The 27,095-nt window shown below is 46.1% G+C and overlaps 1 protein-coding gene and 1 pseudogene across 2 annotated transcripts in view; one reads left to right on the top strand and one right to left on the bottom strand.

Annotated features, from left to right (window-relative positions):
- The window catches only part of PROSER2 (proline and serine rich 2), a 235,289-nt gene that overhangs the window by 67,255 nt on the left and 140,939 nt on the right, over positions 1-27,095 (top strand). The window lies entirely within an intron of this gene.
- LOC144756454 (zinc finger MYND domain-containing protein 19 pseudogene) lies at positions 1,614-26,907 on the bottom strand (annotated as a pseudogene).

A 27,095-nucleotide genomic window follows, 5' to 3' on the forward strand; every position in this document is an offset into this window, starting at 1 on the left:
GGCCACAGACGAGGGACGAGCTACTCGAGGAACAATACATTGCCTGGAATATCCCGTGTCAGGAGCTGAGTACCAAGAAGCAACAAACAGTTCTCGCCAGGAACTTTGTCAAGGATCTGGAACACCTAAGCTTTGTGGCACTAAATTGGCGCTTCCCTGGAGATCAGCCCCCGACGGCAACATTTCACAGTGCAGCCTTAAGCACGCTAAAAGACTACACCTTTGTATCCTTATCTTCAGCAAGATCACAGGCTTCCAGGTAGGAACCCAAGATCAAAGTGACCTTTTGCCACAGGAAATCTCAACAAGAATAATTTGATCACCTCTAGATCAGCCAGCAGAGGACCCCCGAGTCGATATACACGGACAATTTCAGGAGGATCACATTTAAAACCAATCAATCAGATGAACTACTGGCCTCAGCGAAGTCATTATGGAAACAAAGGCCACTATAGTGGCAAGACAAGTGAAACATCGTTCCCCCATTTTTAATTTTCATTATTTTTAGAGCACACTGCAGCTCCCCAGACAGTGCTTCATGTGGCTTGTCTACTGTTCATTTAATCTGCAGTACACCACATCTTGTGAGGCCAAAGCCACTAGACCAGACCACTATCAAGGAATAGTATTGTCCACACCTTCGCTGTTTTACTAATACAGGATGGCTAGCGCATTAGTTCTAAATGTGGTGGCTATGCCAAATGTAAAAACAACTAAACACCATGTACAACACCAATGCAAGACATCCATCTGCTGCTTATGTTTAATGTTATTTGTTATTGCAAGCATGTCCCTGTCTGCTTAGGGGGCAGCATATGTTTTATTTTTCTACTTGTCTTTTACCTTGCACATGCTGTTGTTTCTCTGTGAGTTTACTGGGGTTGTGTAAATGGATGAAAATGACTCAGAGTGTGTAAATGGACGGACGAGTGCTAAGGTGAGTAGCAGACTACAAATATAAGCCCATTATTGACTGAGGAGGAGCTTCAATTTAAAAGCCAGACCTATTGAAATTGCCAATGCTTATTTGTAAATGGGTGACCGCAATGCACCGTTTCAGGACCCAGCATATTTACCAGATTGTATTGCTGTCTCTGGGACTTGAGACTTCACCTATCCAGTATGGTGCTGTTGGATTATTATTTTTTTAGTGCAGGTTTCTCTTAGTTCAACACTTTTGATTTCTAATTCACAGCAGAACTATACACTGCAGCTAAATGTTTTGCCCAAACTAGCTTCTTTAATACGACCAGCCCGGTGTTCTATCTCAATTTTCAAAAATACCTTCTTCCTATTTTAATGATTGAGACATTTCTCATGCGTGGGGAAGCAGCACGAAGATTCCCCTTTCCCTTTAATTGTTTTTACGGATTCTTTTCAGAAATGATTTTCATTAGAATTGAGATTTTCTCTGTCGCTTGCGTTTATAATTTTGTAGGCACCAGCTCATCTTGCTTACTCATTGATGAATCCACCCATGCATAGTGCGTCCAACCTCACTCCAACTGCAGCTTTAGATTCAAATACAATTTTTTGTACATAAGCTGATGCATTTGCTGTTACAGTATTAAATACGCTTAAAATTTGAGATGGATTCTGCTTCAAATATCTTCTCAATTTAGAGCAAGACTCATTCCATTTTCTTCCAAGCTTCTGCAATCTGTGGACACGAGAATAAAGAGCTAACTTTTTTGTAAAAATATGGGGGTGTCCTGGTCACATTTGAGATGTGGTGTATAAATCCTAAAAGTGCCGTTTAACTCCTTGTTACAGTATGTTCATGAGCGTTTAACCAGTGTTCAAGGACAAATGGCCTTTTGAGAACTTTAATCCATGCCTTCTGGAAGATCTTTCATTAGATCAAGAACATAGTGTTTCCTTTTGATGCTTATTCCATTTGTTAAGTTTACGGACAGTCCAGTTTAGTTCATCATATCCCGTTTCAGATTGCTCATTTCTCACCTTCTCATGGCTGTCAAATTAGTCCTCATGGAAAAAGAAATCTATATATGCCACTATTCAATGTGCAGTTAAACAAGGTTTAGGCTAAACTGTCAAAAATCGCTGTGCAGTGAACAACGAAATATGTTCTTGCATGAAACTATTTTTATTTTGCCAGGCATGTAAATGATACTAAACAGAACACAGTTCCCCCAGAATCCAACATTGATTTAGTGAAGTTGAGAGACTTTTACAGGTCACAAATATGTGCTTGATATGAAACAATTTTTGGGGAGGCACTACAGAGATATGGACTTCTATGAGGGAATGTTCCCTCCAGAGAGCGGTATATAAAATTGATCTTAGAAGTGCGTTCCTTTACCGACTCGTTTCAACCTTTTGGTTAGGTTATGGAATATTCATGTATGCGTTGGTTCAAACTTTGGAATGGATTTTAATATGATTCCTAAAAGTTTGTGTCCTCAGATATGTCAAATAAGAGATAAAAATACAAAAACGTTGACAATAATAATCTCCCTCCTTGATCCTTTGTTGCACCCCATTGCTTTGGCAACACACTCGTAACCACCAAAAACTCCCTTAATGGAATTTTAAACCCTACATTCACTTAAAATATACAGTTCGTAAACAGCCAACAGCTTTAAGCCAACCTCCGCCCTCCCCCGCCCTCCATGACAGTCTGCACTAGGACTCTGTCAACAAAAGTTTGTATGTGTGACTGTAGCACATGCTCTTCAATTGCAATAGTCAGTGGACGGTTGTGTGGATCCGAGGGTGTCTGAGGTGATTCTGTAAAAAGAGACAAAGAGTGCTGGAATAAAAGAGTTTCAATTCGATTTAAGATTTTACTTTTTTTTGTTATCTTCACTATTGATCCTGTGTGGTATATCAGCAATGATATCCTTGTGAAGCTGAATCCTCTTTGAAAAATTTCAGGTCTGTGTGTTGGAATGGACGTCTCTGTACCCGCGGTATTCTCTTGATCTCCTGCAAAAATATATAATCCCAGCTGTATTTGTGTATTCATGCCATGCACCTGCGGTTGCAGGCGTTCCACTTCTGCTGTGTTTATTGTCTGTGGTGAGGGCTGCATAGCTATGTAGGTCAGCGATTAGGTTTTATGTGCAATTTCCATTTGTTTGCGATGAAGTTGTTCACCTGGCTTTATTTTCTATTGTGTATGCATTCTTGCAGGTGTTCATTATTTACAGTTTCTTCATTGCATTTCAAGTTATTTTCACCGTTAATGTTCTGCTTCACCGCTTTGTAAACATATGTGCCCTGAGCATGCATTTCTATTCAGTCATGATGGTGCTGGAGTTCCTAATCATGTCCGTTGTCTTTGTTACAGTGTCGGCTAAATGCGCTATAATGGATTATTTAATAGTATGCCATGGATTATTAGGTCGAGATGGAAGACCTGCAAAAAACATTTTGAGTATGGGTTTACTTCAGTATCAAAGAACCTAAACTGGTCAAATTAGCCTGTTTTAAACACAATCATAAAGTCTTCAATAGGCAGCATTCTTATCGGTTTGGTTAAAGATGGCTTAACCACTTGAAAGAGCAATATCTGGGAAAGCGGTTCCACATGACCGCCGTTGACTTTTTGGCCCGCCCTGTGTTTTTTTTCCTTCACTCACTGGACTCGTTAATATTTACTGAATGAGCCCTGCTTATGTTTTGTTGTGAAGACCATAAGGGAAGTAGACGCTGTATTAGGTTGTCGATGTGCACAATCCATCGCAGAAGGTGCTTAATGCAGCTTCATACTGGTGTATGATTAGTTGGAGTTGACTATAGTAGTGCAGCTGCATGGATCTACCTTTATTTTTACTATTTTCTTTTTTGCAGTTTTTAGATAATGCAAACGTGGCCCAAGGACATTAGACCTTTAAAGGAACACCAGATTACATTACACAAAGACAGGTTCATTTTTAGGTCGAGCCTAGACAGCACATGCGCTGTCGCAGGACCTGTAGTAAACAGAATATGGAGGGTAATTTCTCCTACCGCTTGCCATTGGTTATCTCTGGTATTGCTCTTCTTGGCTGGCTTATTGTTGGCTGTCAATCCGATACGTCACTTCCGTATATTCCGGAAGCATCACCGCCCAACTACAGTATTCGTCCGCTTTCGTGGTTCATGTGTCTCCGAGGGGAACTTTCTTTTAGGATTTTTGCAGCCCAGCATGCTGAGTTGCAGCATGACATACTCACTTGTATACATAATCAGCACGTAGCTCGTCACGAGCGCTGTGCTGTTAATCATACATAATAAGCACGCCTCGCTGTTAATGGTTTTATTGTTTTCTCCACCCACGCTCTCCGCTCTCACTCCCGCTCCTTTCTTCCTCCGTTTACGTATTAGTGGCGCGACGGCGTGAGGATGGGGCGTCTCACAGTTGTTTCTCCAGGATTATGGGGTTGTGTACCTGGAGACTTAAGGTGTGGTTGCCTGAGCAGTTGGTGCCAGGCACTTGTGTATGAGACGCATGGGGACCCGCGGCTCAGCCTGCAATTGGAACGATGGAAGCTTCCGGATCTGAGGAATGCTGGGGTTTGTGTTCGCTGCCACACTTTGTTTGGAGGTTTACAGCTAGGCGTGCGTGCAGTTTCGTGTTTTTTATGCACCAACACTTAATTTCAACCATACTCTCTCAAGATGGATTTGGAACTGTGGAAGTAAGCAGGGCTCATCGTAGAGGGGTCTCTGATAGAGCAATGTTTAACCCTACCTGGTTGGCACCATAGCAATCTTCTAAAATGCTTATTATTATTTATTTTTCTTGCAATTTTATATAGTGCAAACTCAACCCGATAGTATCACACGTTTCCTAACGCTCTGTTGGTTAAAACAAAAAGTACCTGTTCGTGTGTCCATTAACTCAGGAAGCCTAGCCGTGCCTCTCACACATATCTACCTACGGCTGTGTCTGCAGAGCCCTGGAAGGGGTGGGCGCCTGACACCAGCTGGTGTATATATACCCTAACTACCGGTTTATTACTTGTGCCTGGCTTCCGGTCCCACACACTGCCTGGCTTCCGGTCCTAAGACTTGCCAGTATTCCGGGGTGCGAGTCGTCTGTCTTCCGGTCCTAGTAGTTGTCTGCATGAATTGTAACCTCCCCCCTCCTGACACAGCAGCTGAGACCCTGCTGATGGTGAGATCATAAAACGCAGAGGGACCCAGTTTATTCCTTGCCCAGCGGCCTAAATGTTTTATAACTTGTGTTGTTAAATGTCTCCTGCTCCCCTGAAGTGCTGAACTGTCATGAAGGTATTTTGTAACAAGGGAACTCAAACAAGTCGGCCAGGGACCTTGGGAGTCAATTATTTTCAACAACAGTGGTCCCCTGAAAGTAAGATGGAAACCAAAAAATTAATATAGACTCAAGCGTAGCTATATTTTGTGGACTTGTCCAGCCGGACAGAGGTCTAATATTTACTTGTAGGCTTTCAACATAGTGATACACAAAAATACATAAACTGGGACACAGTCCTGTATCCTACTCAGCAGATAGAATTAATTTCCAAGACAATCACACATATAAAGCAAAAAACACACACAAAGAGCTCACACTTTTAGTATCCATACCCCAAAATTAAATGCTCGAGACCAGCATCAGCAAAATAAAGAAAATACAAATAGAGCCATGGAGACACTGATGTGCACATACACAGCCACAGAGATAAAGCCTTTTTGCAGAATTTTTTAAGTTCCTTTCAGTGGAGGCAGTGTTAACACATGCCAAGCTGTGAAATTCATAAAACCTGAGAAGACAAAAGGGACTATGCTGCAAAAATGATGTTGTGGGTATATATCATTACTATCTTAATAGGGTGTTACACAATTTCTTAAAAGAGCATTCCTTATCAATAATTTCGAACTTTATAAAAATATTGATGCAGCTTTTCAGTGGTAGCTTGGGTTACCCATCTACTTCAGGACCAGCATTAAATAATAGAGCACAACATTAAATCATATAAAAAAAAAAACAAATATTTTTCACATTGTGGTTTATAGTTGACATCCATTATTCTGTTATTAACAGGTATTACAATTCATTTTAAAAAAAATATATTTTTATTATTTTCTTACCACAACAATAGTACATGGTGATCAATTCAAGTTACAAAAAGGCAATCAATCGGTTCTGTTTGCAAGGCACACATTTCATTCTCCAGGATATTGAGCCAGTACCGTATGTTGCATCCTAAAGCCACATTAATAATAGGTCATCTTGTAGCGCCCTCCCGCTTCCCTCCCTCTGCCCCCCCCGACTCACCGGCGTGTCGCTAAACCAACCCTTGGTATTAGATCCATTCTTCCCAACAATGCAGTACAATTCAGGCACTAGGTACACCACAATATAAAGTACTATGACTATTGTGGAGGCGCAGGGGCACCCCTTTCTGCATTTCTCTCCATCGTGGACATAGGGGAACTACTTCACAAGTACCGTATGTTGCATCCTAAAGCCACATTAATAATAGGTCATCTTGTAGCGCCCTCCCGCTTCCCTCCCTCTGCCCCCCGACTCACCGGCGTGTCGCTAAACCAACCCTTGGTATTAGATCCATTCTTCCCAACAATGCAGTACAATTCAGGCACTAGGTACACCACAATATAAAGTACTATGACTATTGTGGAGGCGCAGGGGCACCCTTTTCTGCATTTCTCTCCATCGTGGACATAGGGGAACTACTTCACAAGTCCCCACTCCCAGCAGGTGCGCCCAATTCCGAGTCAGAGTCTGCCGCAGGTGACCGCAACTCCTCAACTAGTGCCTCCCATGCCCGCGCCGCCTCCAATGTCTTGTCATTGTGGGATCTCTGAGCTTGCTGCAGGCGAACCACACTCTCGCTCCCTGCCCATTTAAGCAGCGCAGCCCTCCATCTAGTAAAACTAGGGCCCCCCCGGTACTTCCAGTGTGACATAATCTCTCTTTTGGCCAACACCAATTCCAAGTCCAGAAACTTGTTTGTTAATCTCGTCTTGTTAGTGTGGGGAAACCAGTGTAAGATACAGGTGCCTTTGTCTGGGTTATCTTGGCGCTCGGTAATTTCACTCAATAATGCAATGATGTCCTCCCAGTAAGTGCCCAACTGTGGGCAATCCCATAACATGTGCAAAAGACCCGCCCCCCACATCCTACAACGGGGGCACAGTGCGTCATCTACATGAAAATACTGATTGATCTTCTCCGGGGTAAGGTACGCCCTATGCAATATGAAGAAATGAACTAACTGAAATCTAGCATTTCTAGTACCCTTCCATGCCCTCTTAACTATTTGCTTCCAGGAGGGATCAGGTATTTCCTTATCCATGTCTGCCTCCCAGTGGGACCGGAGTCTTTGTTGCGGTTGCAACCCTTCCTCAGGCATACGGCCATTTAAACAAGTGACAGCTTTGTAGGTGCCCGCCAACATAGTGACATATTGGCACACCGCTTTCACAGGGGGCTCTGACAAGCCCGTTCCCCAGTATTTCTGGACGGCAGCAATCAAGGCTGCATGAATTAAATAGTGACCCCGTGGGAGTCCATACCTCTCCTGTAATTCATCATAAGATAATAAGACGCCATCTCCATATAAATCTCCCACCACTTGCAAACCGAGGGCTTCCCACTCCGCCATGGCCGACCAATCACCACCATGTGTAAGCGCTGTACACATACCCAGTGGTATCTCCGGGGCATAAGGGCGCCGCACTCCTATCCTACTGTGGTACAGTTTCCAGCAATGCCTCAATGTGCTCTCCTCCGTTGACAACGAGCCTGCACACAGTTTTTGTTGTAATACCACAAAGGACAGGACGTGTCGTGGTACGTCTGGTTCAACTTCTCGTTCAGGCCCCCTAAACTCCTGCGCCACTGCCTCAGTAAGGCCCTGGAACCGCGCAGCCAGGCAGTAGAGTTCGAAATCCGGGGCGGCGAGACCCCCCTCCGCCCTGGGGTGCATCAGTGTATCCAACGCCACTTGTCTCCTCCCATTCCCCCAAATAAAAGTGCTCATCATAGAGCAAAGCTGCCGCAGAAGGGCCGCAGGTATCCATATCGGCAATGTGCGTAAATAATAGAGCAGTCGGGGAAGTGCCACCATCTTCAAGCTACCCGGCCCGCCACCGACAGCTCCAACGTTCCCCAGAACTGCATGCTGCCCCTGAGTCCCCTCACCGCCCTCCCAATGTTACCATCCAGCAGATCATCCAGGTTGTGGTAAATATGCGTCCCTAGGTAAGGGAGGCAACGGGCCTCTCGCGCTATGTCGTGTGTAGTCGTGGGCAGGTCAGGCGTGCGGGTCACCGGAAATACACAGGTTTTCCCCAATTGACTTTCAAGCCAGAGACTTCTCCGAACCTGCGGAGGAGGGTTCGCGCCCCTCTCAATGCTTCCTCGGCATTCTCTAAGAACATCAAGAGGTCATCTGCATACAATGAAATAAAGTAAAGTGCGTCCTGCCCCTGAGGCGCAGGCCCTGAAATGCTTGTCCCAACCGGGCACAAATAGCCAACGACTCTATAGCCAGGGCAAATAGTAGTGGGGAGAGCGGGCATCCCTGGCGGGTGCCTCGCCCCACCGGATAGGAAGAGGAAACGACCGCTCCCACCCTCACTCTGGCACTCACCGACGAATTCAATATTTATGTCCAGCGGACATATCCCTCTCCAAGCCCAAAGGCTCTCATAACCGAGAATATGTGGGGCCACTCCATGGTATCAAACGCTTTTGCTATATCCACCGAGAGGACCACCGCCTGGTTGTCAACCCCATGGTCTCCGTTCAGAATGTGTATCAGCCTGTGTATGCTACCCGCAGTATTGCGAGTTGGAATGAAGCCAGCTTGGTCGTGATGAACCAATCACTGCATGTGCGGAAGCAGCCGGGTGGCTAGGACACGACTCAGAATGTTATAGTCAGTGGTGAGCATAGATAAGGGTCGATAGGCGGAGTGGTCCGTAGGGGCCTTCCCAGGTTTAAGTAGTGGGATGATAACGGCCTCTTTAGTCGAGGAAGGTAGCACCCCTGGTCGTTTGGCTTACTTAAATACCGTTAGCAGTCTAGGGGCAAGAATATCAACATAAGCCGAATAAAACTCGACGTGTAGGCCATCAAGACCCGGGGTCTTGTTACGGACCAGCGGTTTAATAGCACACCGTATGTCAGCGAGCATAATATCCCGTCCAATAGAGTCTGCCTTCTCCACTTCAATGATGGGCTGCTCCAAATCCTCCAATTGTAGTTGGCTACTATACAAATCACCATAGTAGTCCCGAAATCGAGCGTTTATTTGCTGCTGAGTGTATTAACAGGTATTACAATTCATGCATAAAAAATATGAATATAAATAATTTCCCCTTTCCAGCAAATCATATAGTACATACATCCTGCTAGTAAAGATAGAAAAAAGTATATATGTAGAGAGAGATCATACAAAAACAAAAATACACAAGGCACACTCAAATCCTTTTATCTACCATCATTCCTAATTGCCATATATAATTTAAAATCACATCCCTTGATTATGTGGTATTTATATCTGATACCTTCAATTAATCTGTTCTTTTGCCTAAGAGAAGTTTTTATATATAAGGATAAGGGCATATCCTTTTGTTCTCGTTCTTTATGTTGTGTTAGCTCGCTTGCCACTCCTTTTTATGGATATTGAAATTCCTATTTTTTTTTAATTGATTTTCACAACTTCTTATACAATGTACAGTAACGATGCCAAGGAGAAGAAATGAAAAAAATGAGGGAGCGGCGGCATACAGTACTTCTGTAGTGTAGTTCCTATATCCTTAATAGGCTCTGCGCATTGGAATAACATACACCATAGATTTGACATAGGACTGAGGTCAGTATGTCTCTATCGTGTATATTAAACTTAATTGTGTGTGTGCCAGCTAACTCAGAGGTCACTAGAAACTTTCTCGAATAAACAAAAAGGGATTAGTCTCTGACAACCGCATAAACATGACAACTTTGTTTACCCTAGAATCAAAACAATAACTTCAGAGTTGTGGAAACAATAGATAACTATTTCACTCAGTCAATCGTGCATGCTTCGTTTCTACAGAGTTGCACAGAAATAGTGAGACGGGCGTTTCAATGAAAGGGTTTATTGAACAGTCTTATTTCTCATGCAAGAGATATGAACTGCTGCAATCGTTAGACAGAATGCAAAGTATAATGCGTACAGCGTAAACAGTAATATAAAATAACACTGTAATAGCATTGTCTGTTGCTATGACATATATAAAAATACGTACGTAAATAACACAGGCTAAAATACTCAACTGGTGCTTCTAAAATATGCCTACCCCGGTGAACCTAACATGGGTCTAGTATGAGGGAAGAACTAGGTGCTATTTTACCGAAGTTTTAGTTTTGCCAAGAATTGCCAAAGGTTTCTCTAGGTTCTAATCAGCTCCATACCTTAGAATGAGAGAGGTTGGTATCTCTTTCCCAGGACTCGATTTCCCAACACCCCCGCAAGGGGAGTCAGAAAACTGGAGCTGGATTCTCGGCAGGAGGATGACAGCGTCTAGTCAGGGCGTCAACTGGAGAGTTGGCTTCCTTCGGGACTTGCTGTGGCGAGATGTGTCGTGCAAGAAGGTAGTCGAACTGCACCAAACCACACCGTGCTTTGCCATAGCAAGCGAAGTTATATTTATACCTTGAAGGTGTTAAGGAATGCCAGTATTGACGTAAAGTTGGGCATATGAACGTCATGAATGAACCCCTAAGGAATAGATGTTCCATGCATAATAAATGAGTTCTTGGAGAAATCGATATCCAAGCAAGGGGAAGTCCCTAACAGCTTAAGAGTCTGGTTTTCCAAGAACTCGTTGTTACGTAGATGAATGGATGGAAGTAGCCATGCCTGTATTTGGGTAGCATGGGCTAAGCCTAAATAAGGACTGGATATCTATGCCTATATAAGGGCAATGTGAAATGTACCTATATAATGGCATGAATCAGGAAATGCATACGGAATCTAAATCGATACACAACACTTGTTTAACAAATTAAACTCGAAACAAGAGAAAATAAAACAATTTAAACTCGAAACATGAGAAAATAAAACAATTAACACGTGACTATATCTTAAGCATTCATGAAGTAGAAATTTTAAAAAACTTAAGCAGACGGACATCATTACATACAACATATGACATACATGTTTACACAGAAATAGCTTCTTGTGCATCCGGCTGGTCAACAGTGCGCAGATATATTAACAGGGGCTCCCAGATGTCGTTGGGCCTTGAGGATGATGGTAACTCTTCCGCATATAGGACTACATTTTCTCTACAAAGTGATAAATCTTTAAGCCATTGTTCCGCTTTGGGGCTCAATGTACTATCCCACACCATCGGCACCCGTCGTTTGGCGACCAGCAGTGCCACCCTCACTAACCTACCCACATCTCCTTTTCTGAAAGGAACTAGTCCTAATAAACATATCTGTGGAGAACATTGCAACTCAATTCCAATAATCTTTGATAGCGTGGTAATCACCGCAAACCAGTATTCCGATACCCGTCTACAGGCCCAAGCAAAATGCCAGAAATCTGCCCCCAAAGCACTGCATTGCTTGCAAGCATCTGTATCCCGGAGCCCATATTTAGCAAGCTTGTATGGAGTATAATAAAACTGGTGCAAGTATTTAAAGTGTATGATATGCAAATTTACATTTGAAGTGAGGGCACTAGTAAGTTGGCAGCAGATCTCCCATTCTTTTTGTGTGAGTGGTGGGTCAAGATATTCATTCCGGGGGTCAAGGCTCTTGTCCCTTGTGTGGGGCCTGTCTTCTTGTGCAGCTCGGTATAGCTTAGTGACTAGTTTGTGCCGGGGGGGGGCCATAGTGTGTGCAGAGCCAGTGCCTCTGGTGGCTCAGTGGGGAATGTGGGATAATGACCCTGCAGTCCTTTTTTAGCCTATGCATGTAAAACACAAAAAGCGATGTCTTATTTTGAATATAATCAATGTTTGTGGTCGTCGGAAACATGCCCCCCGGGAAGAGAACTTGCAGCTGTGTAATGCCCACTTGTGCGAGTGTACGCAGTTTCCCCCGCTCACGTGTTACGGATATATTCGAATGGTATGCCACCGGTAAAAGCGGGGAGTATAATGGTAGTTTTCCCAACTCACGACCCAGCGCCTGCCAGGCGGCAATCGTGGTGTCAACCATGTTGAAAGTATTATGTGGTGGAGGCCTATGAGCATGGGTTAATAAAGAATTCAACGAGATGGGGTATGTATCCCAGTGTTCCACAGCTACGTGAGGGACAAAAGCATGTGATGTGAGCCAGAAGTGTGCGTATTGTGCATGTGCACAGAGATAATAAATAAAAAAATCTGATACATTGAAACCTACGTGTTTATATTCGAGCGTGAGGGTCTTCCAGCTCACCCGCGCCTGTCGGCCCCCCCAAACGAGGCGAAGCAGCAGCGTGCTCAGATTTTTTTAAATTGTTGCGTGAGTTGAATCGGTATATTACTGAAAAAATATAAAATTTTGGGTAGAATTACCATTTTGACCAACGCAATACGGTCTGCAAGCGAGAGCGGGAGTGTCCACTTGCTGTTCCAATACCCCTATGGCAGTCCTATAATTCTCGCGGATAACAATCTCCGGGTCACGAATGAATCCATATCCCCAGATATTTTACCAATTCTGTGTTCCGTACAAGAGGAAATTCTAGTTTGTGTGGTATAGTGCTCTCCGTCAGCGGCATCACCACCGACTTGGACCAGTTGATATGAAGGCCAGGAAACCAGGCAAAGCAGACATTTTCACGCAGAACTGGTGCTAAATAAGTGTGAGGTTCACGTATAAACAGCAGCATATCATCTGCGTAAAGGGATATAATGACAGGCCGATAAAAAAAATTGAGAGCCGCTCATTTATGAGATTGTCTGATAAGACAGGCTAGTGGTTCCAGCGCCAGGGCGAATACCAACGGTGACAGCGGGCACCCCTGCTGTGTGCCTCTGGTGATATGTATCGGGTCCAATGTGTAGCCCTCCACCCACACTCTCGCCTTTGGCCCAGCATACAACAGATGCACCCAGTTAATTAAAAGAGGTGAAAAGCCCATCCGCTGTAGCACACAAAAAAGATAGCCCCATTCAATAGAATCAAATGCTTTTGCGGCGTCGAGCATAACCGCCTCCGCCGGTAGCTTTGGATTAAGAGTGTGGCGTGTGGCGTGTAGCAAATAACGTCCGCAAATTATGGGAGGTAGAACGCTCTGGACTAAGTTTTGCGCGAGCGGCTTTAGGCGAGTGGCCAGGATCTTCGCCAGAATTTTTACATCTATATTAATTAGTGACAAAGGCCTGTATAATTCGCAACTATTGGGGGATTTATCTTTCTTAAGTAATGTTATGGTTAACGCCTCTCGGAGTGTCGACGGAAGTTTGCATACCTCATATGCTTCCGCATACATTTCTAATAAATAGGGGGTGAGTTCTTCAGCGTAAGCCTTGTAAAATTCACAAGGGAAGCCATCCGGGCCCGGCGCTTCCTATTGGGTAATGCTTTGATTGCCGTTTGAATATCTTCCATCGTGACCGGTTGATTCAGGTATTCTCTCTAGCCATCTGATAGCCAGGCAATTGCTGTTTGTGATAGGTATTCATCAAGCTCCGCTACATCAGTCTCACCCCGGGAGGTGTACAAAGTCTCATAGAATTTCCTAAATTGATTTGCTATATCTGGGACGCTAAAATAATCTTGAACTGCCTCATCTGTGATTTTGGTAATTAACTCCCTCTCTGAGCAGTTTTTAATTTTAGTAGCTAAATGATGTCCCGTCCTGCCACCCTCTCCATAGGCGCAAGCTCTATATCGCTTAGAGATATACCTCATCTCTTCCTCCGCTAATGCTGCGTGCTCAAGAACCATCTCCTTACTGTACACCAGGGTCGACTCACAAGGCGTGGTTTCATATTCCTGCTCTAGTTTTTTATTTATTTATTTATTTATAACGTTTTATATAGCACGAACCTGACCCAAGAGGGTATCAGAAAATTAGTCTCAAGCTTAGACAATTGTCCTCTCAAATCTTTTAGTATACCTGCTGTCGTGCTCATACAGGTGCCCTGAATAGTGGCCTTAAACCCTTCCCAAAGCATCCCAGCACTATCCACAGGCCCCTTGTTATGCGCAAATTATTGTGTTTTGGCCTTTCGGATCGTCTCTGTGTACACCTGATCTAACAGCGCCTCAGGTCTAAAGCGCCATGTGAAAGCCCTAGGGACAGCTTGCGAAACGGAGAGAGCAAGGCGGACAGGACTGTATGCGGCAGTCCAGTCACATCCACCACCAACGGCCCACCGCCTCCTCACTCAGTAACCAATAATCTAGCCGGGACCAGCTGCCGTGTACGGTGGAAATATGTGTGCCCTCAAGTGTATCAGGGTGTCTATGACTTAAGATGTCTAGCAATCCCAGGTCTGACATTCCCTCTTTTATCGCACGCGCTGCCCCAGAAGATTGACCATCACTAGATTTATCCTTACTGGGATCCAAGTATATATTAAGGTCCCCGTCCCAAAGAATTATAGCCTCTGAAAGTGTACGGAGGACAGCAAAAGTATACTCATATAGGATAAGGTAGTTAGTGTTGGGACCATAGGTATTTATAATAGTGACAAGCGAGCCCGTCAACTTCCCATGTAAAATAGCATAGCGCCCTGTTGTATCAGCATATGTTTTGATTGTCGTAAATGGGAGACCTTTTTAACAAGAGTGAGGACGCCATGACTATATGATGAATATGATGAAGCAACCCGATATCCAGCCCGGCGACACTTCACTAGCCTATCCGTATTTGTCGTCAAATGCGTTTTTTGTAGAAGGCAATGCCAATACTGTGGCGATCCAAGTGTGCCAATACTTGACAAATGTTTTGGGGTGAATTAAGCCCCCATACAATCCACTTAAACAAGATATGGACATTACCTTACTATGGACAGATTAGAACAAATTATACCCAAGACGCATATGGACCAATGCACTACAAAGCCCAACCTTACATTGAAGTGAGTACTGCTGCAAATGTTTGAACAAACATATATGCCGCTGTTAGAGGATTGAAAGATCAAGTCAGTCACTTGAACAAACCTTACCGCATCCCCCATCCACAAATGCCCCCCACCAACTTTAGCAGCCCCAACATGCCAAAGCCTTCCCAAAACTCCAAAAACAGTTCCCAGTTGTAATACCAATGGAGTAAACAGTTGCAGGGATCACCCATAGAGGGGTGCGCCTAAGCACAATAACCCTCCCAATGAGAACAGGAGGTGGCCAAGCCATCATGTTAACACCCGCTCCCTAGTTGTTACATCATCGTACAGTAATTGAACATCAGCATAACGCTAATATTTCCACCATACATGCCAGTTAGTAACCCACTGTTGTTGCAGACCATCCTCCGCGTCTGATATGCGGGTCTCCGCCTCTTCCAGACTCTGTGCATGCTTATCCTGTTTCGCTGACTTGTGATCCATGCGTAAGTTGAGATGATCAATTTTCCAACTATTGATTGAAGACTAGCCTGCACCGCTAAAAGAGTTTTATCAATATTGGTGAGATAATCAGCGGGAGAGTCCGCCTCAGAGTCAGAGGCCGCATGATGAATGGCCCAACTGATACCAAGCCCTAAGCTCGTTGGATTCTTACGACTGACTTGCCGAGGGGCTTGGGTTATCTGCAGTGGCAATCTCAGAAAGCCCAGAGACCGAATTAAATAACCTACATCTAGATCTGGAGCAAATCCAGCCGGGGGAACAATATGAGGTCAACCGATGCAGGGGTATACTAATGGGGAATGCAATGGCGGGGGATAGTGCTGTCCACACTATAACGCAAACCAACGTTATTAAAATTGTAAGTTGGAATCTTTGCTGGACTTAAGTCCAAGGGGAACGTTTTGGGTTGGAACGATTTTATTAACAGCTATGATATACTCTGCTTTCAGGAAACTTGGTGCAGGGAGGAAGTAAATTATGATGGTTATGTCTCGTACAGTTTGTTGGCACAAGGTTCTACCTCAGGGAGAGCCAAGTGGGGGTCTCCTGATTTTAGTCTCTATCAAGCGACAGATTACAGCGAAAAGGTATTGGTGTGTGGGAGCGCATGTACAGATTCTCTGGCTAATTGCGGACCGGGGTCGTAATGTACTACTGGTTAATTATTATAATAATTTGTTTGATAATTCCAGGTCGACTGTAGTCCACAATTTGGCCAGCGCTATTGATAATTTCATTACTGAATTTAATGTCGTTTTTGATTTTTGATTTTATCTGGGTGGGTGATTTTAACCTACCTTTGTGTGAACTGTCTACCCAAAAAGTTTGTGGGGTCCTTAATAACGATGGCGTGGATGATTTACATTTTAGACATAACAGTTATGGCGAAAAACTGAATAAGTTCATGGGATGTCATGACCTGGAAATTTTGGACTTTGTCAAAGATGAATCTGGTCAGACTATCCCTACTTTTAAAAACAGGCAGAGTAGTTCTGTTAGACCACGTGATTGTTTCATCTAATATCACCTCCCACTGTACTTCTCCTAGGATAGAGGTCAGCTCTTTAAGCGACCACAATTATATAGTCCTGGATTGTACTTTATGGGGGAGTAGCACTGTCAAAGTAGGTACTGTACTTACCAACGTGGAGCCTTATATACCAAATGGAGTAAGGCTTAGATGGGTAGGGGAGAAAGCTAGTGAATTACTAAACTCCATTGTCGGTGAGAGCCTTACAGATATTGCCATCATATTGGACCACAATAATTTCAAAAAGGGGTGGTGATGGACAGAGTATCTGAGTTAATCAGAACACTCCTACCCAGTCAACAGATCAGGGCTTGATCCATCACCGTTTTTTAGCTCACTGCACCATCCCAGTTCAGAACCTGGCTATATGCAAATTAGTCTGTCCCTGGCCCAGTGCATCATGGAAACAGGGCAGACCAAACTACCAAGCCAAATCTTCACTGGAAAGGAAACAAGCTTCCGGGGACCGGTTTCTGGCATTACAGCCGTCTTCGGCCCGGCTTGCTTGAATCCTGATGGTGCAGTGAGCAAGGGACTCATGTCTGAGCATACCCTTCCACACTCATGGTGGCCAAAATAATTTCAAAAAGGGGTGGTGATGGACAGAGTATCTGAGTTAATCAGAACACTCCTACCCAGTCAACAGATCAGGGCTTGATCCATCACCGTTTTTTAGCTCACTGCACCATCCCAGTTCAGAACCTGGCTATATGCAAATTAGTCTGTCCCTGGCCCAGTGCATCATGGGAACAGGGCAGACCAAACTACCAAGCCAATTCTTCCCTGGAAAGGAAACAAGCTTCCGGGGACCGGTTTCTGGCATTACAGCCGTCTTCGGCCCGGCTTGCTTGAATCCTGATGGTGCAGTGAGCAAGGGACTCATGTCTGAGCATACCCTTCCACACTCATGGTGGCCAAAATGATTTCAAAAAGGGGTGGTGATAGCCAGGTTCTGCACATTTTTTTTTTCCTGCGGCATCCTTCGTCACACCAGCCGGACGGCTCTTCCTGTGAGGACGCAGACCCAACCCGCTCCCTACTCCGAGCCGACTCCCGGAGGTAAGTTTTTACATTTTCCTACACGTTACGTACCGCCCCCACTTGTAAATGCTTGTTTAATGATACTTGTGCAACGTTCACGCCCCTTTTGGGAATACCGTCACTGTCTAAAGATAGCGCCACTTTAAAGTGACTTTGCCCCTCACACACACCGTCATCTGTGAAAGACATCAAACCATCACAGACACTTATCTCGGGCCATCTGCAGAGCCCGCATCCTCGGAATGCAGCTCCTGTGTGGCATCCGTGAACTTCCTGCTTTTTTGCTCGCACTGCAGCAGCTTTCCGAAGCTGCCTTCACTCGCTGCTAGTTGGTCCAAACAGTTGGCAGACGTGGCTTTTGTCTTAATATTTGCACAAGTTCCTCAGAAGCTGTTTGCGCCTCCGTCGCTGCCGCAGCCGATTACCCTGATCCAGGCAAGCTGTTAACTGAAGCTGGGATCTCTCTCCGCGCATAAATGTGTATAACATGTGACTCGACTCGACTCGCCTAAACTGTAGCGCCGCCGCAGCGTCACTCGCCACAGTGCGCAGGCAGCAAGAAGTGCACCCTGGTGCTGAATGTGTCTGAAGGCTGCGCAATGTTGCAGTAGCTCGACGATGAACAGAAAAAAAACAGCTATCGTCCTTAGTACACATGAAGGCTCACGACTCCGCTTTAAAGCCAGAGTAGAAGCACTGTTAGTGATATAATCACCCATTGTGCTTTGAGAACATGACCCAAATCACGCGCTCACGCACCCCAAGTTCTTTTCCACACTTTTTTTCTATTTTTATGGAAACGGGCTTCTCCCACCTAAGCAGAATATGCCTCCGCTCCCTCCCCCCCCTGGCAATTAGCATGTTAATTCATTTCACCAAATTGCCTTTAGACTGCTATTAGGTGTGGGCTGGTTGCCAGGTTTCTTTTGTAATCCCTCACTCTTATGCATTCCTGATACATCAAACACACAGCCCTGAATGACATTTAAACAACTGCCTGGATTCCCGCTCTTTGTGCTGATAGTTAAAACAAATCCGCCGTCTGTCGTCTCGATGGGATTGATAGCAGCGCGCGGCTCTAACAGCGTGCAAGCGTATTCTCTCGTATGTAGCGTTGACTTACAAAAAGGACAACACAAATGCAGAGAACTACACCATTTTGCCCAAAAACACGCACGCTGAACATCAGTTTATTTTGCCTCGACATCTCAAGCAAAAAGCCTGTGCCCATTAAATGAATACACGGTTGAGACAAGGTATTTTAAACGGGTTTGTAGCGCTGTAGTTTAGTTTGCCCTTGATTTAACACGTTAACTATTGCCAGACACTTATGGCCCTGCTCGTGAGGCTGAATAAGCGTGTGTTGATGGCCACGGAAGGCTGATGCATCAGCGTTTCAGGGGGCAGAGGGGCCATTGTTTGGTACTTCCTGCCCCAGGGCTTGGGGTTGGTTATGCTTCCAGCCCCAGGGTAGGAGGCTGCATCTGTGGATTGTCTCTGTCGCAGACCCTCCCAACCCGTGACGCAGGAGCTAATGTGATGTCTGCAGAACAGCACGAGCCATGAATTCCAACCACTTATATAGTACAGCCAACAGCACATTCATTCACTATCCAGGGGTAGGCTTGGTTAGGTTACATAGAGTGGCCAGAGGCTTAGCCAGTGTGTAATGGGCCCTCTGTTGAATACAGCAATAATAAGGGATCAGTGGGCCTCTCAGCCCTCTGGGCCCCGGTGCCACTGCACCTGCCGCACCAATGGAAGATACGCCACTGGGCTCGCTCCTTTCATGTCTTTACCTTTTAACTAAATGGCAATAGATGTCCAGCGCGGAAAGGGGAGAAGGCTATGCCTGGTAGTCACATGTGCATAGCGCCAAACCGCCGTAGGAATGGAAGCTTAGCGCATTATGTAGCTGGTCGCCTTCCGGACCATGCGCACCTGTGAAGCTGTCAATCGAATGGTTTGAACACTTAGTATGTTTTGGAAAATTGTATTAAGTGCATATGTTAAAATAACAGGGAAGACAGACATTTTGTTTGGCTTTAATTTGTAAATCTTTGTTAATTTGCTTTCGGGTGTGCTCCTCGCCTGCATGCTCCCTGCTTCCAGTTACTGTTGTCTGACAGGACCTCCTAGCGCCAGTCCTGTGTTGGGTCGAGTCATGGCGCTTTGCCTCAGCGAAGGATCCTCCTGTGTAAATGTTTGACCTTCCACTGAAGGATGCGTGCCAGGCCTTGCTAGGGTTCTGAGCTAGAACCGTTCTAGGTCTTGCTTTGACTGTTCCACCGATCTCAGAGTCTCTGGGGTCGCAGGATTGGGGTGTTCTGGTGTGTGAATGGGTCATGTGTATGGGGGGGCGCAAAGATGGCAGCGGGCCAATTATGTGCGACACCTTCAGGAGTGCTTAGATTCTTGTATTAGCGGAAGAAGCGAAACTACAACTCCCAGAATGCAGTTTGAGTTCAGTGAAAGGAAGCACTTCCTGACGGTGTCACGCCAAATGTAGGCATTTGGAAGGCGTGTACGTGTACGTGAACTTCGCATGCTCAAGTGGCCAGTTCTCTTTAATGCATTTCACATTATTTTCTAGAATTAATGTTGGGGGGATGAGGAGGCGCGGTTCGCCTATGTCCTTCTGCTCAGTATATGTAATTGTGAACATTCCTGACTAGTGTATTTTAGACTTAAACTGTGGTATGTAAGTATCTGTAAGCGTGCAGATGAGCAGACAGAGCAAGATGTGTGTGATTTCGAAGCACGCGTGCAGCAGTCTGGGTTACATAATTGTTGGAACTGGCCCTTTTGGCAGGTTCACCCCGAAACTTTTTGCTTTTTCCTAGCCTGTTTCTGTGACCTGGTGTTGGTGATTTTAGGCCTCTGCGCACTTTTTCACTGTGGTACAGTGTAAAGTGCATGTGCTCTCTGTGTATGTGTGGTGAGTGACCTGCCCTCCCATAGGAATGAATGGGGAATATGTATGCCCATGGTAGTTCCTGATGTGTGGGGAGTGCAGGGTCGAGTTTGATATGTGCAAACTGGTGAGATTGAATGCTGCGTAATGGTGTATGCGGCATGATTGTGTCTAGTCTAGAAGTGCCACTTTTAGAAGTTGGCATATTTGTGTAGTCTGTGGCTGGCGTGTGATTGCTTGGTGAGCCTGGCCCAGGAGTGCCTGGGCCTGCTTGTGGATTGACTGTCTGGTTTGAGGATGACAGGGGCTGGGGAACCCCAGGAGGTTGTCTGAGTCAGCCCATGGATGAAAGGCGGCATCTGCTGCCAGGGAAGTGGGAGGAGATAGCACCTGGGAGTGAATGAGGCTGTGCCTGCCTGCCACAATGCTGGCTCCACCTCCCCGCTGGGCGACTGTCACCTCTTTCCCTGATACTGAAAGGAAGTCCCTATAACCAGTTCCAGCTGGTTCTCACACTGCCTGCACAAAGACTTCAGAGACTTTTCTCTGTATAAGAAGGGGCTGTGTCCCCTTCCAAAATGTTCTTGTTTTTTGACTTGAATCTGCCAGGGGCGTGCTGCTGCTTGGGCCCAGGGGAATCCCTGGGCCCTGCCCAGCCCCTGGATACCTGATGGATGCCTGGAGGACTTCTGGGGGACCCCTCTGCCTTGCCTGGGCTGATTGGGGACTTTGCTTTGCCCTGGGATCCTTTGAACCTTCTTCCTATCCCCCCCAGGACTTTGCTGCATCCCCTGAAGAACTTCTGTGGACCCTTCTTGCTATAGGGGTAATTTCTAGGAGCCTGTGGGTGCTACCGGTGCCCCCAGCGCGATGGAAGCGCTTTATTTGGTCTCGTAGCGCTTGAGAGCGTTTTTGCTGAAGGGCGAGCGCGTCGCCGTCACGCATTTTGCGTGAGGTTTGGCAGGTGCCTACCCTGCGACTTTGCCCGCTTATGTGATTATTTTGCAAGTGCCCACCTCGCTTCTCTATTTTATTTTAATAGCGAGGGTGCCCACCCCTCGTTATGCCCCTTTGTTCACCGCCGCGGCCCGAGCTGTGTATAATGGCCGCTGGAGAAGCTCGTCTCGAGAGCCGCGCAGCCATTGGTTGGCTGCGGGAGGCTGGCCCTGCGAGCCGCGTGGTGATTGGGCGGCGGGAGAGGAGCTGCCAAGTCAGAGGGAGGCTCGTCCCGAGGTCCGCGCTGCAGTTGGACCACGGCAGAGAGGAAGTGCAGCGTCGCGAGGGGCTTGTCTTTGAGCCGCGCTCGGATTGGCCGAAGAGCTGCCGTGTGTGAGGAGGCCGGGGGTGAAGAGATGATGGCGGCGGAGGCCGCCGACGGCAGCGTGGGGCTCCCAGGAGTCCCGGGGAGCCCCGCAGAAGAAGAGCTGCCGCGTCAAGAGAGTAGCTGCCGCCCCCCTCCGCCTCCGTCAGCAGAGCGGAGAAGCTGGTGAGTGACGGGGCGGGAGGGACGCGGAGAGAGTTGGAGCCCACGAGGGCTCCGCGGACCATTTCCAGCAGAGAGGGGCGTCGGGGCACATTGCCAGTGCCCTCACCTTTAGTAAAAGGCTCATGGGGGTCTTACCTGTTTCAGAGCCTGTTGAGGCTCCATCGGCATTTGATAATTTTGAGTCCCCCGAGTGGGACTCCAACGGAGTTGGGTGACCTGCCTGCTAATTCGGGTCCCCCTGCGTGGGACTCCCACGAGGCCCCAGTATTGTCAGTTGAGCCCCGAGAGGCTCCCTGCCCCCCCCCCCCTTGTTGTTTGCGAGCCCAGAGAGGGCTCTTAGGGGGCAAAGTTAGTGTCAGAGCCTGTGTGGCTCCAACGTTGGGGGCATGTGATATGCCCAGAGCCTGTGTGGCTCCAGCAGTGGCGCAGTTTGCGCCTAAGGGTCAGTGAGGACCCTGTTGCAGTTTTGATTCACAGCTGCCCAGCAATTAGTGGGCAGCTGCACCGTTTACGTCTTGGGATGTTCACAGGTGCCCAGCAAGTAGTGGGCACCTGCCACGTTTAGGCCCCTGACTATTTGGACTACAGGGCGTCCTAGCCCCAACAAGGCCAGTTGGCCTAGGGACTGCCACAGGTGGTGGCTTATGTAGGTTTTGCGCAATTGTGTGGTTTTCCCTTGCACCTCTGAATGTTTTAGGCATCATGTGTCTTTGCGCTATTGAGTTGTGTTTTCTTTCCTGGCACCTCTGAATGTTTTTAATGCCTCATGTGTCCTCCTTGATTTTACACCTTTGAATGTTTTATGCATCATGTGTTTTCTTTCCTTACACCTCTGAATGTTTTATGCATCATGTGTTTACCTTTTTCCCTACACCGCTGAATGTGTTTTTGATGCATCATGTGTAATGTGTTCTTGCTTCTACCCCTAAATGTATTTTATTCTTAGGTGGTTGTGTTTTGCCTAGTATAGTTTATACTAGAGAGGTTACGTGTCCATGCGTGATCTAGGCCTATGGTTATTAGTATTGCGTAGTGTGTACCTACCTTTACCAGTAGTTACTGGTTGTGATTTATAACTGTTATTTTGTGCTACAGTGATTTTATATCCTTTTATTCTAATTTCTGACAGTATTTCTATTTCTAAAAAGTGCTGATTATGACGGTGGCCCATGTGGCCCTGTCTTGTAAATAATCCCTTGTGAATATTGCCCGTGCCAGTTGGCACAATGTACATGTGTGATTTCTATCTGATGTGGTTTTGACAATACAGAAGTTATTTTTATATAACCTTGTGTGGAGTTCCTTTTGTGGTGTGCCTAGGATGTTGTTGCTGTTGTGCGCTGGCGCAAATGCTTTACACATTGCCTCCGAGTTTAGCCTCACTGCTCGTGCCAAGCTACCAAGGGGGTGAGCAGGGGTTATCTTGGCGTGTGACTCCCTTGCCCTGACTAGAATGGTGGTTTCTGCCTGGCTTTGGCGTCAGCCTTAGCCTACCAGAAATAGCCAGTTCTAACAATAATGCTAAGTGGAGATTTGTGGTCCAAAAGTTCCATTAGAGTTGCAGATGGCCAGAGATTCTTCTTTCCAGATGTGCCTCGCACTTGAGCATCAGGCGGAGGCGCTGACGTCAAGGCCCGTCCATTGTGGGATTAATGCTTGATATTGTTGCCAGGATCCTCCGGCTCCTAATCTCAGGCCACGGGTCCTGGCAGGAGTCATTACTGTAATGGATGTTTATTGCCGTTTTTAATTTGTGGAAAGTGTGGGATTGACTCTCTTTTGGATAACAGTCAAATTCCAGCACAACGAAAACATCTAACAAAGGGAGTCTGCTGGGCTGTATTTTTATGTCCTGTCCGGTACAATAGGTCTCACATTTGCGAGAGATTAAGCTATTGGCAATGTAAATGACAATGCCATTTATTTATCTGTTTTCAAAACCAACGCATAAATAAAAATGTTATCATTTACAATGCCAATAGCTCTAACTTTTCCAAAGGCGAAACCGTTGCATTGTAAATGCCTGTTTTTAAAGAAGTACTCTTTCTCTCCCATACTCCTCGGGAGACTTATGGATAGTTTTAAATTTTTTTTCTTGTAGGGGACTGCTGTGCTTTCTGGAGCCCCCTCAACACGTCAGCAGTACCTTCATTGTGCCCCAGCCCCTGTTTGGGGCACCACAAGGAGTGAGAAATGACCCAAGAAGTCCTTGCTGGGCATTGTGGGGTGCCCCCCCCCCACTCCCCCCCTGTAAATTTGAATATTAGGGCAGCAGGCTTCTCCTGCTCCTCTTGGTGAATGTGGCTTTGCACAGGTGTTTTATTGTATGTTATGGGTGCTCCGATCCTCCCGGGGTCCCGAGAAGCCTTGTTTATTTTGAGATGTAGCTAGGAGCCAGCTCCTATACTGCCGAGCTATCCGCCTGGCCAGCACACTCCGTGCCCCCACTGCAGCGATATCTGAATCCTTGGTGCTGATTTTTCGTCAACGGCGAACATGGATCATGCACGTGTGCCATGACTTTGGCCTTTCAAACACATTGTGGTCTTGGAGCTGGCACTAATTGGGAAGTTTTATGTTGCTGCTGGAATGCTCATACGAACAGCCAGAGAAGTGACAGTTGTATAAACTATGCTCCAAGCATCACCGCCCGAGTAGTTTTGCACATTCCCCGCTTGTCAATCTCGGCATGCATTGTTTCTAAATGGGCCGCTTTTTTCCCCTTTTCTCTTTTTTGGTACTAAGTCATTTACAATCTGCCACCTAATAGTATCTCTGCATTTTAAACATGTTGTTTTAATTAGATTTTATGTATTTTATTATTACCTTTTCTAAACTTGCACTTTCTGCCGTTTTTGTAATGGATTTTAATTAATCATACAATAAAGATGCTTACCACATTGCGGTCTTGTGAGAGCTGAAGGGGCCCACAAAGTGTTACCCTGGTTGTAGGAAAGGGCTACTGCCTTTGCCCACAGTTGAGTATTATGCTCTGTGGTGGCACCGTGGCAGCATACCTTCTTATGATAAGTGCTAAACAGATGTGGACAGGCTTTTTTATCTGAGTCTCTGGAATGGGCCCTCTGGCTCACTTATGTAAAGTCTAACTCACCCTTGTGCTACATCATGCTAGTATGTAGTGCTGTTCGGCATGCATGTGGTTGTGTGTGCATGTTATAATGTATGTTTGCCCATGTTTATATGTAATGACCGACAATTAAAAAAATAAAATGCATTCAGCACATGAATTTTCTTTTCGACTCATAAACAAACCGTGTTCCTTCTGGACAGTACACGTTAATGAGTCTTCTATTTGAGTTTCCTAACATAAAAAACCTTGAGATAAGTTTACAAACATATTAACATATAAATAATCAGAAGCTTCCTGCCTGGAGCCTTCACAGTAGTCCTTTGCTTGAACATGTAATACTGGAACGGAAAACCTGCCCCTTAATGCAGTCACAGTTCGAGCCAGTTTAGTCCATACCGTCATCATTCCACTCAAGCATCACAGGGTTTTTCTATTTTGTCAATGTTCTCTCAGTGCCTCAGGCTTAAATAACCAGTCAATACTGGGCAAACCCAATCGCGTGACACTTCAGCGAAAAAGAATCACGCTGTTGTGGAAAGGGTGCTCCCTGACCCAGATCATCGTTCTGGTTCCTGTTTTCAGGGCCGGTTCTAGGATTTGCGAGGCTCTGGGCTAAAATGGAATGTGCGAGGCCCCTCTAATGTAGATAAGTGGCCCCTTTCAAGGAGACCATTCACAGACACTGTGGGAGGCCCATTGTCCAGCATTTTGGCCCCACCACAGTTTTAACTTTCAGCCCACAAGCATTTCTCACACCTTCAATCCGACAGGTGTGAGAATTGCTTGTGGGCTAAAAGTTAAAAGTATGGGGATGCCAAAATGATGGACAATGGGCCTCCCACAGTGTCTTTGAATGGGTCTCCTTGCAATTGAAGGGAGAGTCTCCCTCCCCTATGCCTCAAGACACCATCCCTGAGAGGCCTGGGGAGGGGGCCCCTCTGAAGGACCTTAATTGCAAGGCGACACCTTTCTCTGAAATGGATCGCCAGGGAAACAACAGTACACATTACCAGTGCGTGGCCCCATGCTGGTGGGCTGAGTGCGAGGCCCTGGGCAGCTGCCCACACGGCCCATGCCTAGCGCCGGCCCTGCCTGTTCTTGTTGTAAAGTGTGTTTCTTCTCCCGACAGTGTTTTTTATGAGATGGCCAGTCCTTCTGCTGACACTGAGAGCCACAGTACCGTGCCACTAAACATAGACCACAGATATTGAATTCCCGCAACTGCTTTTCAAACATCGTGCATGGCGGATAATGACATTCATAATAAGTGCATGAATTCTCTTCCTCTTCTAATACATCGCCATTTGCATTGTAATAACGGGTAACATTCAAGACTGGAAACTGCTCTTCTATGGGGTCAGTGGGAAGTTGCTGAATTGCCAACTAATAGAGACTTTGTTCCCTTTGTTTGCTTAATGTTTCCTCAATTTTTGGGCTCCAGCCCCAGAGAACTAACTGCAGATTGTCATGCCTATTGTTTACAGTCACTCCGTTTAGATGGATGACTTGAAATCCAGGTGCAATACCTCCTCTGTGCCTTTCCCACAACAAATCATAGAGTAAACGACCAGAAGTACGTCCTTTGTTTTTGTCAAATGCAACGCAAATATCTTTGCACCATTCCCATCAGCATCTACTTCCATGCGTGCCTCAAATGAGTAATTTTCAACGAATGGGATGTCTTGCTTGTCAATCAAAGTGTACTTGGTCTTGCCAGGCACTCGGCCCAGCCTCACGATGCCCAGCTTGAAGTCGCTCATGGTGGCCGACGCGTCCTCGCTCTGCCCAGATGCCGGCTCGAGCCCCGCTCTCGCTTTTCTCTCTCGCCTTCTGTCTGGTGCCACGCGCCTACCGGGCGCCATCATGCACGCGCGGTAACACTCCCACCTCGCCCCCATGCACTGTTGTAACCAGAATGAGCTAATAGAACCTAATTTATTCTATTAGATCTATAACATTTTGTCTTGAATTTCTCGTTCAATCGTTTTTATGTAGTGATACAAGCTATGTCCGTCATGACTTTCATTTA

Source organism: Lissotriton helveticus, chromosome 1_1 (genome assembly GCF_964261635.1).
Source record: "Lissotriton helveticus chromosome 1_1, aLisHel1.1, whole genome shotgun sequence".
NCBI classification, from domain to species: domain Eukaryota; kingdom Metazoa; phylum Chordata; class Amphibia; order Caudata; family Salamandridae; genus Lissotriton; species Lissotriton helveticus.